This window comes from Propithecus coquereli, unplaced genomic scaffold, assembly GCF_000956105.1.
Source record: "Propithecus coquereli isolate 6110/MARCELLA unplaced genomic scaffold, Pcoq_1.0 Scaffold15, whole genome shotgun sequence".
Taxonomy (NCBI): Eukaryota; Metazoa; Chordata; class Mammalia; order Primates; family Indriidae; genus Propithecus; species Propithecus coquereli.
In genome coordinates this window covers 1,213,512-1,226,461 of record NW_012139413.1, presented here as the reverse complement: position 1 = coordinate 1,226,461, position 12,950 = coordinate 1,213,512, and the positions used below count along the sequence as shown (strand labels likewise).

The 12,950-nt window shown below is 33.1% G+C and overlaps 1 protein-coding gene across 1 annotated transcript in view; it reads right to left on the bottom strand.

Annotated features, from left to right (window-relative positions):
* Nucleotides 1-12,950, bottom strand: part of SERPINI1 (serpin peptidase inhibitor, clade I (neuroserpin), member 1) — an 80,954-nt gene that overhangs the window by 67,629 nt on the left and 375 nt on the right. The gene's annotated exons all lie outside the window — the stretch shown is intronic.

The window sequence follows — 12,950 nt, the reverse complement described above, 5'->3', positions numbered from 1 at the left end:
TTTCTTGAGGAGTGTGGAAAAGAGTAGAAGACCTATAGCCAAGTTCTGGGAACTTCCAACATATGCCAGACTTAGGACAATGAAGAGAGAAAATAATTTTTCATGCGAGCTCAGGGCCTGAAGAAAGCAGGGACACAATGCATGTTTATTACTAATCTAGAAACAAATCTGTGTATTAGTTTCTGTTAAATAATACCTTCCCAATTTGGAACAATACTATTTACGTTGGAATAGCTAATGTGACAGGTTGAACCATGTGAATTGCCTTTTTTGGTAAGTCAAAAATAGTGAAATATTGGCAATTTTATAGAGTTCAACTTCATACAACACAATTTGAAACAGAGTCCATTTATATTACGGAACAGTATACAGTTCTAAGATGTTGCCCTTTCACACATGAAGGGCAATTGTTTGCTAATATTAGAGGCTTCTTTACTACCTTATGTACGGGAAAAGATATTAGAACCAATCATACATGATAATGCTGCATAACACTTACCAATTAGTTTTATCCTGATAATTGAGCTAACAGTCTAAAGATGGCATTGACAACCTATCACCATGTTCTGACTGTCAATAACCTCAATGTTATTCCCTGAAAAATCTACATATTCAACAGAGTAAGCACTTGCAATTTAACATATCTAAATTTTTTCATCTGGCTTAAGAAAAATCTCTATTTCCTACCTTCTACAGGGACAAAACATTTAAAGGAACTTAATAGAGATGGTTATGCTCTATAATTTAATCTTAGCTTGTACAGATCTAAGCTTTGGAAAACTATTCTGATATAGATTGAGTTAGTTTGTATAATTACAGGTCTACCTCAATTTACCAAACGTATTCCAAAAATTACGTTAATAATTCAATAGCATATTTTAAATTTACCAAAGGGCTATGATATAAAGTTCTAACAAACTCAGAAGTCTGCAGTGCCTTAGCAGATAAAATGAATGTGTGAATCAGGCTAGTATAATAGAGAATAGTGAGGTCTGTGGCAACTAAAGGGGGTATCCCTCACCTAAAGAAAATACTTCTTTTTCTAAAATATAGACTCTGCAAAACACAATTCAGCTGGGATGAGGTGAAGTAGGAGAATTTCAATCTGCCAAGCTGCCAGTTTGAGATTCCTGATTTAAAGTAACATTGCAGTGATTTTTTTTTTTTGTATTATCACAGGACATTCTCTAGTTTTGTCTGAAATTAGAATTTTTATATATGGATTTTGTTATTTTTTTATAGGATTCATGTCTATGATTATAGCTGTCCTAATTTTTTAATTTTAAGAATGCAAGAGTATTCATAGTTGCAATACACAAACACTGTGTAGTAACTATAGACCATTCCATAGAAATATACAAAATATTCTGGTTACTTCTGTGTTAATGATTATATTGCAGAACCATGTTTCAGCTAGAAACAAATGCAAACTTAGTACTACATGGTGATACCTGAGGGAACCTATATAACTTTCTATGACTCACTTTACTCATCTATGAAATGGGGGTTACAACAATACTTGTCCCATAGGATTGTTATAAAAATTAAGGAGGATAATATATGTATATAAAGATACTAGTGCTTAGGTCATAGTAAAATTCCATTCTCAAAAAACAGGGACATAGTCTAGAATTCCCTCTACATGACACCCACTGCCTCCTTAAAACCTTTCACTTTCTCTTTACATAATATTAAATAATCTCCTTATGATATACAAACACGTCATATACACTATGGTAAACTCATTGCTCTATGTTGTCTTTTCTAGTTCATAAATTTCTGTGTACAATCTGGTTCTTATTTTCTGACACTAAACTAACTGCATGGCTAAAAACATACTTCTCGTAGAGCTTCCTAAATTCAACCTGGAAAGGAGAAAGCTTACATAGTGTATAATTAATCATTTCATATGCACATCTCTAAAGAAAACATTTAAATGTTAACTGTCATTTTAGGTATTTGGGTAAAATATACATATCGTTACACACAGAGAAAAGCAAAGTTTTGATTTCCTTGATTTCTCTGAAAATAAATTATCCTGGCCGGGTGTTTTGCCAATAGCTGTGAATTTACTTCTTCAGCACCAAAATTTCTGTTTATTTTAACCATTTGCATGAAACTAAGAAAGTATGTAATCTTTTTTCCACAAAACTGGAAATATGACAATTTAGCCTCCTGTCATGCCTGAAGGGCATCTTTTTGAACCTACTGGCTCTGTCTTCACACACCCAGCTAATACTTGCTGAGCACCACACACTGTCCCATGGCTCATGTGTCTCTGGACTTCTCCGAGGTATCGAGACACATACCCTTCAGACAACTATGTTTTCTTAGTTCCATAGTTTTCCCCTTCTCATCTTTGGTTTATTTAATTGAATCATTGTTAATTTGTCTAAACATACAAATTAAATAGCATTAAATAGTAAATTAAACAGTTTATTATAAATAAACAAGCTCTAAATAAGGGCTTAAGGGTCTAATGGATAAATAAAGTAAATTTAACAGCAAGGATTTGGCTGGATTTGTTAGCTATTAGCTTACTTCCCACATTCTAAGGTGTGTTTTGGTGGGAATTCTGGATCCATTTAATAAATGAGATCTTCCTGTTAAAAGTTTTCATATACAAGTCATTCTAAGGGGGAGGAAAAACGTAAATATTATTTAAAATATCAGCTGGTCCACTATTATATTTAAAGTGAAACTGGATTTATGGTTTTAAGCCATCAGCCTTATAGTCACATGATTGTCTTGTATAAAGATAGCAATTACTGTACTGTAGCTTGTCATATATGGTTAAGGGTTCTCAATGACGATTATTCATGCTAGTTAGCTAGCTGAACATTGTGTTTCTATAAGGGTAGAAAGCATGGTGTCTAAATATGTTTTGTGGCAGTTAAGAGACAGGAATCAAATTAAAAAATAAAATTTTCTAATTAGGGTAAGGTAAGACATAAAAGGCAGCTGACATGAGAGTAAACTAGGGCAACAGAAACAACAACAACAACAAAAACTTAAGACTGAAAAGAGAGGAAATGAGACTCGATATTTTAATGAAAGTTGACTACCTTAATCTAAAATCAAGGGGAGAATTTTATAATTATAACTGTTTGTTTCTGGACTCTCAATTCTATTCCACTGATACACATGTGTCTGGGTTCCTTGAATTTCTGCATAACTTTTAAAATCAATTTGTCAATTTCTACAAAAATTTTGCAGCTAATATTTTGATGCATTGAATTTGTAGATCAATTGGGAGAATATTGCCATCTCAACAATATTAGGTCTTCCAATCCACGAACATGAGATGTTTTTCAATTTATTTAGGTCTTCTTTAATTTCTTTCAGTGATGTTTTGTACATCCTTTGGTGTTTTGGTGTAAAAGTCTTGCATTTATTTTGTTAAATTGATTCCTAAGTATTTTATTCTTTTTTATGATATAAATAAATTTTAAAATTTTGTTTTTGGATATTCACTGCTAGCATATAAAAATATATTTGACTTCTTTAAATTGATCTTGTATCCTGCAATCTTGCTGAATTATTAGTTCTAATTGTGTGGCTTCCTTAGGATTTTCTATATATAAGATCATTTCATCTATGAATATAGATTGGTTTTTACATTTCCAATCTGGACACTTTTTCTTTTTCTTGACTAATTGCCCTGGCTAGAACCACTAATACAATTTTGAATAGAAGTGTGAGAGCAGACATCTTTGTCTTATTCCTATTCTTAGGGAGAAATATTCAGCTTTTCACTACTAAAGATGTTAGCTGTGGGTTTTTTGTAGATGTACTTTATTAGGTTGAGGAAGTTTCTTTCTATTCCTAGTTTATTAAATGTTATCATGAGAATGTGTTGGATTTTGTCAAATATTTTTCTTCTATTGAGATGATCACATATTCTTTATTCTCTTAATAGGATATATTACACTAATTAATTTTCATGTCAAATTAACTGTGCATTCCTGGAATAAATCCTACTTGGTCATAGTATATAATTCATTTCATTTATTGTCAGATTTGGTTTTTTGTTATTTTTGATTCTATATTTGGATTTTCTATTTCTTAAGTTGATTTCAGTACTTTGTGTCTAACAATTTTTCCATTTCATCTAGGTTATCTAATTTGTTGCCATATAATTGTTTATGGTATTCCCTAGTAATCCTTTATTTCTGTAAGATTGGTAGTGATGTCTGCTTTGTATTATATTTATGTGGATATTTAATCATTTTCTTTTAAGTTCTAAGAAAATATCTTAAATTTAATTGACAGCATGGTTTCCTACAATACTCCATATGCTATTCAGTCTTAATTTGCTTTATTTAAAAGTGTAGCATTATTTTTTTCATATACATAGGTTGTTTGGCTCTAACATGAATTTTATTGTCCCTTTAAAATATTTTGTGCAACTCTTGAAAACTTCTTATAATTAGGTGATACCTTTCCTAGTCTCCTGGATATTATTTTTGTTGGGAAGGGGGACTCAAATTTAGAGTTTCAAATGCTCATTTGAATCAAAAGTTATAGTTTACTTAAAACAATAAATCATAATGAAATAAAATCTAACATTTGATAAAATAACATTTAGTTAGCATTTACTACATGCTAGGTACTGTGTAATGCACTTTATATGAAATCTCATTATATCAATATAAACTGCCTTTGAGTAATGTTACCTATCACAAAACCAAGGTTTAGAGAAATTAAGTAACATGCTCAATATCATATAGCTAGTAATTATGGAACAAAAGTTTGAACCCAGTTTTGTCTGACTGCAGAGCTGACACTCTTATCCAGTGACTGACAAACATTTTTGAACGGGCCAGACAGGAACTATTGAAGGCTTTGGTTTTCAAAGCAATAACTCAAGTCTACTGTTGCAGTGAGAAAGCAGCCTTAACAATATGTAAATAAATTGGCATAGCTGTATTCCAATAAAACTTTATTTATAAAGAAAAGGCAGTGTACCTGCAGACCATAGCTTGCCATCCTCTGCAATTAACCAATATTCCATGCTGCCCTAATTCTTCCTCAAAGCCTTCCCTGCTTATCACATAGATCAATTTCTTTTGTTTCTGGCCTTCTAGCATAGTAACTATTATATCATCATAGCCTTAAGTCACATATCCTTGTTTTTATATAAATGTGTCTTGTAATATCTTCTTTTGTTAACTATATTGACAAAAGATTATGCCAAATAGTAAGTGATGTTACATATTTTGTTATATCTCCCTATAGTGCCCAAGCCTATGCTACAGATTGGCTGTAGAGGAGTTTAGAAACTTACATGTGACTATATCTGGAGAGCCTTATTCCAATAAAGCCACTCACCTAAAGTAACATAATAGAAATGCAAAAATTAGACAGTAAAGATGTCAATATGGAAATGCAAAGAAAATTACAATATGTCAAGGTTCTATGCTCAACATCTTTGATTTGGGCTTTTTTTAGGCAATGGAAAAAAAAACCAATGCACTTGTTTCCATTTTCTCAATTTCAATTTTCTCCTCAGCTTTCCTATCTCAGGAAATCATAATTCAACAAAACCATAAGTCCAAGATGTGTCATTTTATGAATGAGTCATAATTTAGGTAATAATCACTCTACAGATGTTGATAATATTTTTTACATTTTAGAAATGGATAATAGCACTATTTTTCAGGGTAACAAATTTTTAGAGTGAGTTCCCCTGAAGGGGAACAATGGCTTATTTTGCTTTCTCAGGCAGCTAAGCAAATCTTAAAAGGAATTTTTATACTCAAATTTTTTTTCATTTGTATTATACCCATATTTTTTTTCTTTCTTTTTTTTTTTTTTTGAGACAGTGTCTGTCTCTGTCACCCTGGGTGGAGTGCAGTGGCGTCATCGTAGCTTACTGCAATCTCAAATTCTTGGGCTCAAACGATCTTCCTGCCTCTGGCTCCTGAGTAGCCAAGACTACAGGTGCATGCCACGATGCCCGGCTAATTTTTCTATTTTTAGTAGAGATGGGTTCTCGCTCTTGTTCAGGCTGGTCTCAGAACTCCTGAGCTCAAGCAATCCTCCTGCATCGGCCTCTCAGACTGCTAGGATTACAGGCATAAGCCACCACTATGCCTGGCCTATACCTGTATTCTTGAATGCAGCCTATACAGAGAGATTCTTAAATGCTTTTAGGTTTAAAGCAGATTTATAATAAAATCACCAAGTTTTACAGAAAATGTTTGTACAGAAAAAATACTGGATGCAGTATTGGGTAGATGGCCTTTCAACCAGAGATACCATTAGTCTCTGAGGAATGCCTTTGCCCAGGGACTTGAAATTTGATAATCATGTAAGTGAAAACTTGATGTAGGAAGGTTAGAGTTTGCTAAACAAACAAACAAAAAAGGCACCAGAAAAGGTTAGAATAAGAAGGAATAAAATTTAAAGTTAACATGGTTTTTGTCATGGCTGAAGTTATTGATGGTTACCCAAAAGTCATTCTCAAACTTTTATTCCCCTGCTCCACCAGAGGCTGAAAGTGATTGATAGCTCAGAATCCCTTGAAGCTAGGGATGGCCACATGACATGGACAAGTGCACAGAGGACATTTGCTGGTGGTCTTTGGGAAAGCTTTTATTTCCTGATTAAAAGAGAAAGACTCAACAGGCACAATCATTCTCCATTTTTCCTTCTTTGAACTAGAATGTGATATCTACATTAGCAGAAGCATCTATCTTACAACAAGCAGGAGAGAAATCATGAGGACAAAACCTTCATGACATTGAACCTGTAAACAAAAAGCAAACCACTACTCTCCTCAGACTTCTTCTTCTGGAAAAATATTAATAAATCCCTTTTGTTTTATGTCATTGTGCCAAAAGCACTTCTTATTGATATATACTTTAAAATTATTTTTTAAATTGTTAATCACTCACATAATGTGAGTAAAAATTTGCTTTTAAGATAATCCTGGGTAAAATTTCTTTCTCTTTCAAAATCTTTAATTCTATGTTACTAATTATTAAGTCAAATCTGCTGTCATATTAAAAAAATAAATGGCTGTTATTAGGCCTTTATAATTTTAAGTTATTGGCATTTTTAAAAGAATACATCAAAAACTTTGAAATATAGAGAAAATTACTTTATTGACTTAGATTTAGTTAATGTGCATTGTGTTCAAGATTTCACAATATAATTTTTAAAAAGTATACTAACCAAAATCAAAAGTTATACCAGTGTTAGGTAGCTGTGAGACTACTGGTATTGTACTATCTGGTATTATATGTCAAAGGACATATGATGTAAGATACTATTTAACCTGCCTTGGACATAGAATAAGTGAGTTTACATCCGTAAGCAATTTAGGATACTAAGTAGTGGTTTCTTAACTGGAAGGTTAAATATATCTCCAAAACACTAATGACTTCAATGATTTTAAATTGTTTTGTGAAGCACACAACAATTAAATGCTCCAATAGGCTCTTGCCTATTGTCCCAGAGACCTGGGAGGCTGAGGAAGGAGGACGGCTTAAGGCCAGAAATTCAAGACCAGCCTGGGCAACAAAGGGAGACCCCCATCTCTAAACAACATTAAAAAAATAATAATTTATCTGGGTGTGGTGGCATGCACCTGTAGGCTCAGCTACTTGGGTGCCTGAGGTGGGAGAATTGCTTGAGCCCAGAAATTTGAGGCTATAGCGAGCTATGACTGTACCACCATATTCCAGTTGGGGTGACAGAGGAAGATCCTGTCTCTAAAAAAACTACACCAAACCAAACCAAAACAACAAAATAAATGCTACATAACTGATTTAATTCAAGTGAATGGCAAAAATTATACATCATAATGCAGTTTATAGCGTACTACTAAAAGATGGAAAAACAATAAAATTAACTATATCTTCAAGTTAGAGTGTGTTAAAAGATCTCAAATAAAACAACACAATTTAGGTTATCAAGAAAAGGACAGAAGTAATCCAATGTGGGTAAAATATCAAAACTTTTCCAGCGAACTTTTCTGAGTCTATTCGGAAAAAGCCATGATGCTGGGGGGAAATGGATTACAAATTGATAGCTACTCATTGAATTGCCTGATTATGCTATAGAAATCACTTTGTGACATTTGAACTACTCTTACTGGGAACACTGTATGAGATATATCTGGGAAAAACAATACACTTAGGAAAATAAGGTTATTAAATCAAAATAAATTCAATCTGCCTTCCTTCCCACACTAAATTAAGAGCTATGAGGAGCTCAGAAGGTTCCTTTTCTAGGCAGAACCAGAACAGGGCTTCCAAGCAGTGGCTGGAGCTGAAAGTAGGAGCTGCAGAGGGGGTCAGCACCGAGCACTGCTAATGCCAAGTTTCAAAACTCATCCCTTCCCCACGATGGCTCAAAGATGACAAATACTCATATAATTCAGGTTTAATATGTCTTAATAAGACCTTCTAAGACAACCATCTCACTGAAAATAGATCAAAACAAGTTAAATTTTAGTTAAGCTAAGCCTCATATTATTAATATACTTATCTGTTTTTCTTTAATTCTCTTTGTTAAGGAAAAAAAAAGTCAGAGAAAGAAAGTGTATGTATGGGGGAGTTAGGGGTTGTTAGGGGTTAGGGGTTGTTACCTAAAAGTCCATCTTTAAATCAGCAGAGTTCTAGACGCAAGGAGAGAAAAGAACCACACAAACTTCAAATGGCATACAATGAATGAATTCATATCTAAAGCACACACACATGCAAGGTTGCAGTTAATAACGATATTTCCTCTATTCACTCAGAAATCCAACATAAGGTGGCAATATTTATATTTAGCTCTAATATAAAGCAACTGTTGTGGGCACAGGGCTGAATTTGGTGCTAAAACAGATGTCTAAGAAAAATTCATTTTTCTAGCTGTACTTGTTGTAAAATGATGCTTCATTACAGGCTGCCAAATAGTTAAACAAATTGTTACCACCTACCAAGCATAGACAATGAGGTTCTTAACATAAATACAAAGGTCAATGAAACTGGGTCTTAATTCCAAAGATACTAAGTATCTGGGGGAAGACATTATGAACTCAGCTAATTGCAGACTCAGTGCTAAGCATTAAGGACGATGTCAAAAGAACATGAAGAAGGAAGACTAATCATTAGTTCTAAGCCAATTTGTATCCATCAGCGTGAGAGTAAAAGTATGTTAAAAAGCAAACAAAAGACAAATATTTTCTAAAATTAATTTTACTACTAAATAATTATTTACAATTAACTAGAATTGTCCAGGTCTTATAATAATGAAAAAAATATTGAATTCTTAATTCTAAGCCTAATCAGATTAATGTTTCTGAAAAGCCAAACACAAAAAAACAATAAATGCCCAACTCATACATGTTTAAAGAAAATCAGGATCAGTTTGACTTCTTTTTCTTTCCCTCTTCTCTTCCTTCCTTCCTTTTTTTTTTGGAAGAAATGATTAGAAAAATAGAAGAGCAAATTCAGTTTTTATAAAATGAAATACGCTTTTATAGATAAACTTCAACAAATGTATGTCTCCAGATCCTTGATGTTAAACTATGGTAAGCCATGGGTTTTCCTGGCTGTGAAATGCAGACCTTAGGTGCCACCAGTTGCAGAGCTCTTTCCCCTCACCCATATTGTCTATCTCTGAAATGAATTTAGAAATGTTGGCACCCAAAGTTGTTGTCTTTACAGCCAACATAGTTTGAATCAAACTGGGCTCAACCAACACTTTGCAAAGGCTAACTAACACAAAGACATTTTCAGAAGGACTAATGTATTGCATAATAATCATTCTGTGAGGTTAACTAATTCTTGTCTATTAAAGTGCAAAATGTCTCAATGTGTACATTATAAAGTATTCGTCAATGGTTCTAATTAAGTAAGTGATTATAGGGCAACTTCTTTATGCTGTGCATGACATAAGGTACTCAGGACCAAAAAAAGATAGAAAAGAAGTATATGGTCTCTAGGAGCTAATAATAATCTTGTTACTTAAAACATACTTTCCAAACTTTAAGTACTAAGTTCTGAAACATTAGAGGTAAGATTAAACAAAACAAAACAAAACCCCTTATCTGTGTATAATCGTTAATCCTGATCCCCAAAGCTTTGGAATTTGTTTAAATAAAAGGGCTCTGGCTTTTTTTTTTTTTTTTTTTTGCTTATCTTTATTGTCTAGTTCAAGTACCTCTGTTCTTTATTTTTAAGGCAGAAACCATTCATTTTAGGTTTTTAGTTCTTTTTAATATTTTGTTCAAATAATAATGTTTCACTTAGAAGTGAATGTGTACATGGAGAATTTTTATGCTTTAGCAATCCACAATTATTAAAAATCTAATGAATTAATGCCAGTCTGATTCCAGTTAAAATGACAATGTAGAAAAGTAATGTCTCCCACTATGGATATAGGCCTCTAGAAATTAATGATTGGGGGTAGCGGGAAGGCCATGGAATCAGCTAAAGGCATTTAACAAAAAATATCAAATCTCTTTTTCCTTTTGCTAAGCATGTGTTTCTCAAGCAGTTTTCTTCATATCTATCCCCCATCTCCCCTCTGCACCAAAACCATTGATCTTGAACCTTTAAGTCTTGCTCTTTTGTGCAGCATGCATCGGTGAATCCTCCTGTTAGAAATCCATGCTACCACTCACTTATTTTTATTCAATAGGCATAAATTTTCAAAGAAAAGTCCAAAGGATATTGTAAGTTGAAATTAACCAAGTCTTTGGCTAAAGAACAATCATCCCCAGAGAAATTTCCATTCAAGAGAAACATTGTGCACTCCGTTGCTTTTCTTTCTCATCATATCACATATTTACTGATAGCCAGATACAAACAGTAAAAATCAAGAGCAGATTAAATAATATGCTCTTAATGTAGGTAGTGCTTTACATAAAATTATAAACTGCCATATAATGAACCTTCAAAACACCAGTCAGGAAAATTTTTCAGATTACTTGAGATTGAATTAAAATGAGTCAAGAGTTTAAGGTAACAAATAAATGCCCAAGTACATATATTGCTAATGATTTTCTCACATATAAAAATGCGGTATTCATATTTCCGCATGATACAGGAATCCAGTCTCTTTTACTGGCACACTAAAAAGGATCCAAATCTTGAAAACAGGTAAAAATTCAGTACTTTAATACCACAAACTCATTCATTCCTAATGAGATTCTAGTCTTTATAATACCTCAGAGCAGAAGACCTATGTAAATAGTTGGGATTCAAAGTACATCTGAATTTCAACTGATCTGATATTTATTTTCTGTCCATTTTTTTGCTTATTGTTTCCCAACAAAATTCTTTCAAAAAGATCTCTTAAGAAAAACTCCAAAAGAACTTCATTGCCTGTATTATTATTATATGGGAGAAATAACCCAGTGACAGCAAATAGTCAATTTTACAAAATGAATTAATGTTAGAGTCTGAGAGAGAATTTAACACTCTGATTTAGGACAATCCACTTAACCACAAATAACAAGAGCAAACACAATCTTTTCCAAGCCTCACTATACCCTAGTACTCACTTGCCCCCCTCCAATCATTTTCACAGGGTCATATCTACTATGGGAATTAATTTCTCTAGCAATGACAGCAAAGATAAAATCTGATCCTTACCATGGTTGCTAAGTATAGTGGCTACCGTTGCTTTTTCTTTCTTCTAAGCTCTTCGCTGCTTCTGATAACTTACCTGATTTGCTTAGAGATAGTCTAAAAGCAGCTGTTTTTCTAATATCTATCTGTCTATATATTTATCTGATGTGTGAGAATGTGAGAGGGAAGGAATATATACTGATAAATCACTTAGGATTATCAGTAGTAGCACTCAGTAGGACTGAAGTTGATGATAGGAAGATAATTCCTCTGAGCCATTTCTTTTCAGAAAGAAATTTTGGGTGCCTTAAAAAAATAAAATTCAAAATCCTAAGTAAATAAGGAAATCATGAAAACAGAAGAAAACAAAAGGCAATTATTCCATTTTATTGATCCTAGTTAAAAAAAAACTAAAGTATTCAAACCCACTTTGAAATATACAACTGTCACAATGAAGGCATTTCAGAGCAAAATGTGCTGCAATATGCTATGATTAAAAGCCATGTAATCTGAGGAACCTCTGTTACAAAAAGAAAATGAACTAGGCAAAAAGCTTCTTACTACTTTTCTAAAAATAAAAGGCTGTAATTTTGTCATAGTTACACAAAGCTAGGTAAGACTTTCATCTTTATCTAGCATTACAGCATATTTCCATCCATAGGTATTATAATTACATTCAAAGGAATATACACGGTTTAATACAGAGAATAAACTACTATTCTATGATGCTACATGTGTTTGTAAACCTGAACCCATCGTAACATGTACTAAGGGCAATCATTTAGCACATACTCTCTACACAGAGAAAAGATTCTCACACAGCTTTCCTTGTATTCTTGGTTTTTTTAAATGTACAAATATCACCAGACACAAATGAGAGAATAAGGAGCAGCAACGAAATACAACATATGTTCCCAGTGTAGGCTGAGTCCAGGTCTTTGTTCCAATATTCCAGAGCAACTGGAAGAAAAACTAAGTACCCATCCATTAAAATACATTTTTACATTATTGCTGGCAAAAGTTATACTTCTGATAGGTTCAGTCAGAACCCATGCTATCCTGATTATTCCTGCCTGCATTTGCTTCTTTAATACAGATATCTTGCAATTCTAGGAACCTGCAATACAATCACCCTGAATAACAGTTCGGTAGCAGGACAATCTGATAAACAACACGAAGGGTAGACACTGAAGAAGACTGTAAAGTTATTTTCCTAGTGAAACAGTTCTGAAGTAATTCTACGTCAATGAGAAAATTTTTGCATTTTACCAGCTACGCACCTATTCAGATATCATCTACCTTCTCCTCATTTATAGCATGGTCTCCCTCAATCTTAGATCTCCTAGAACAGTTTTAACGGTGTAACTCAAACCAAAACCA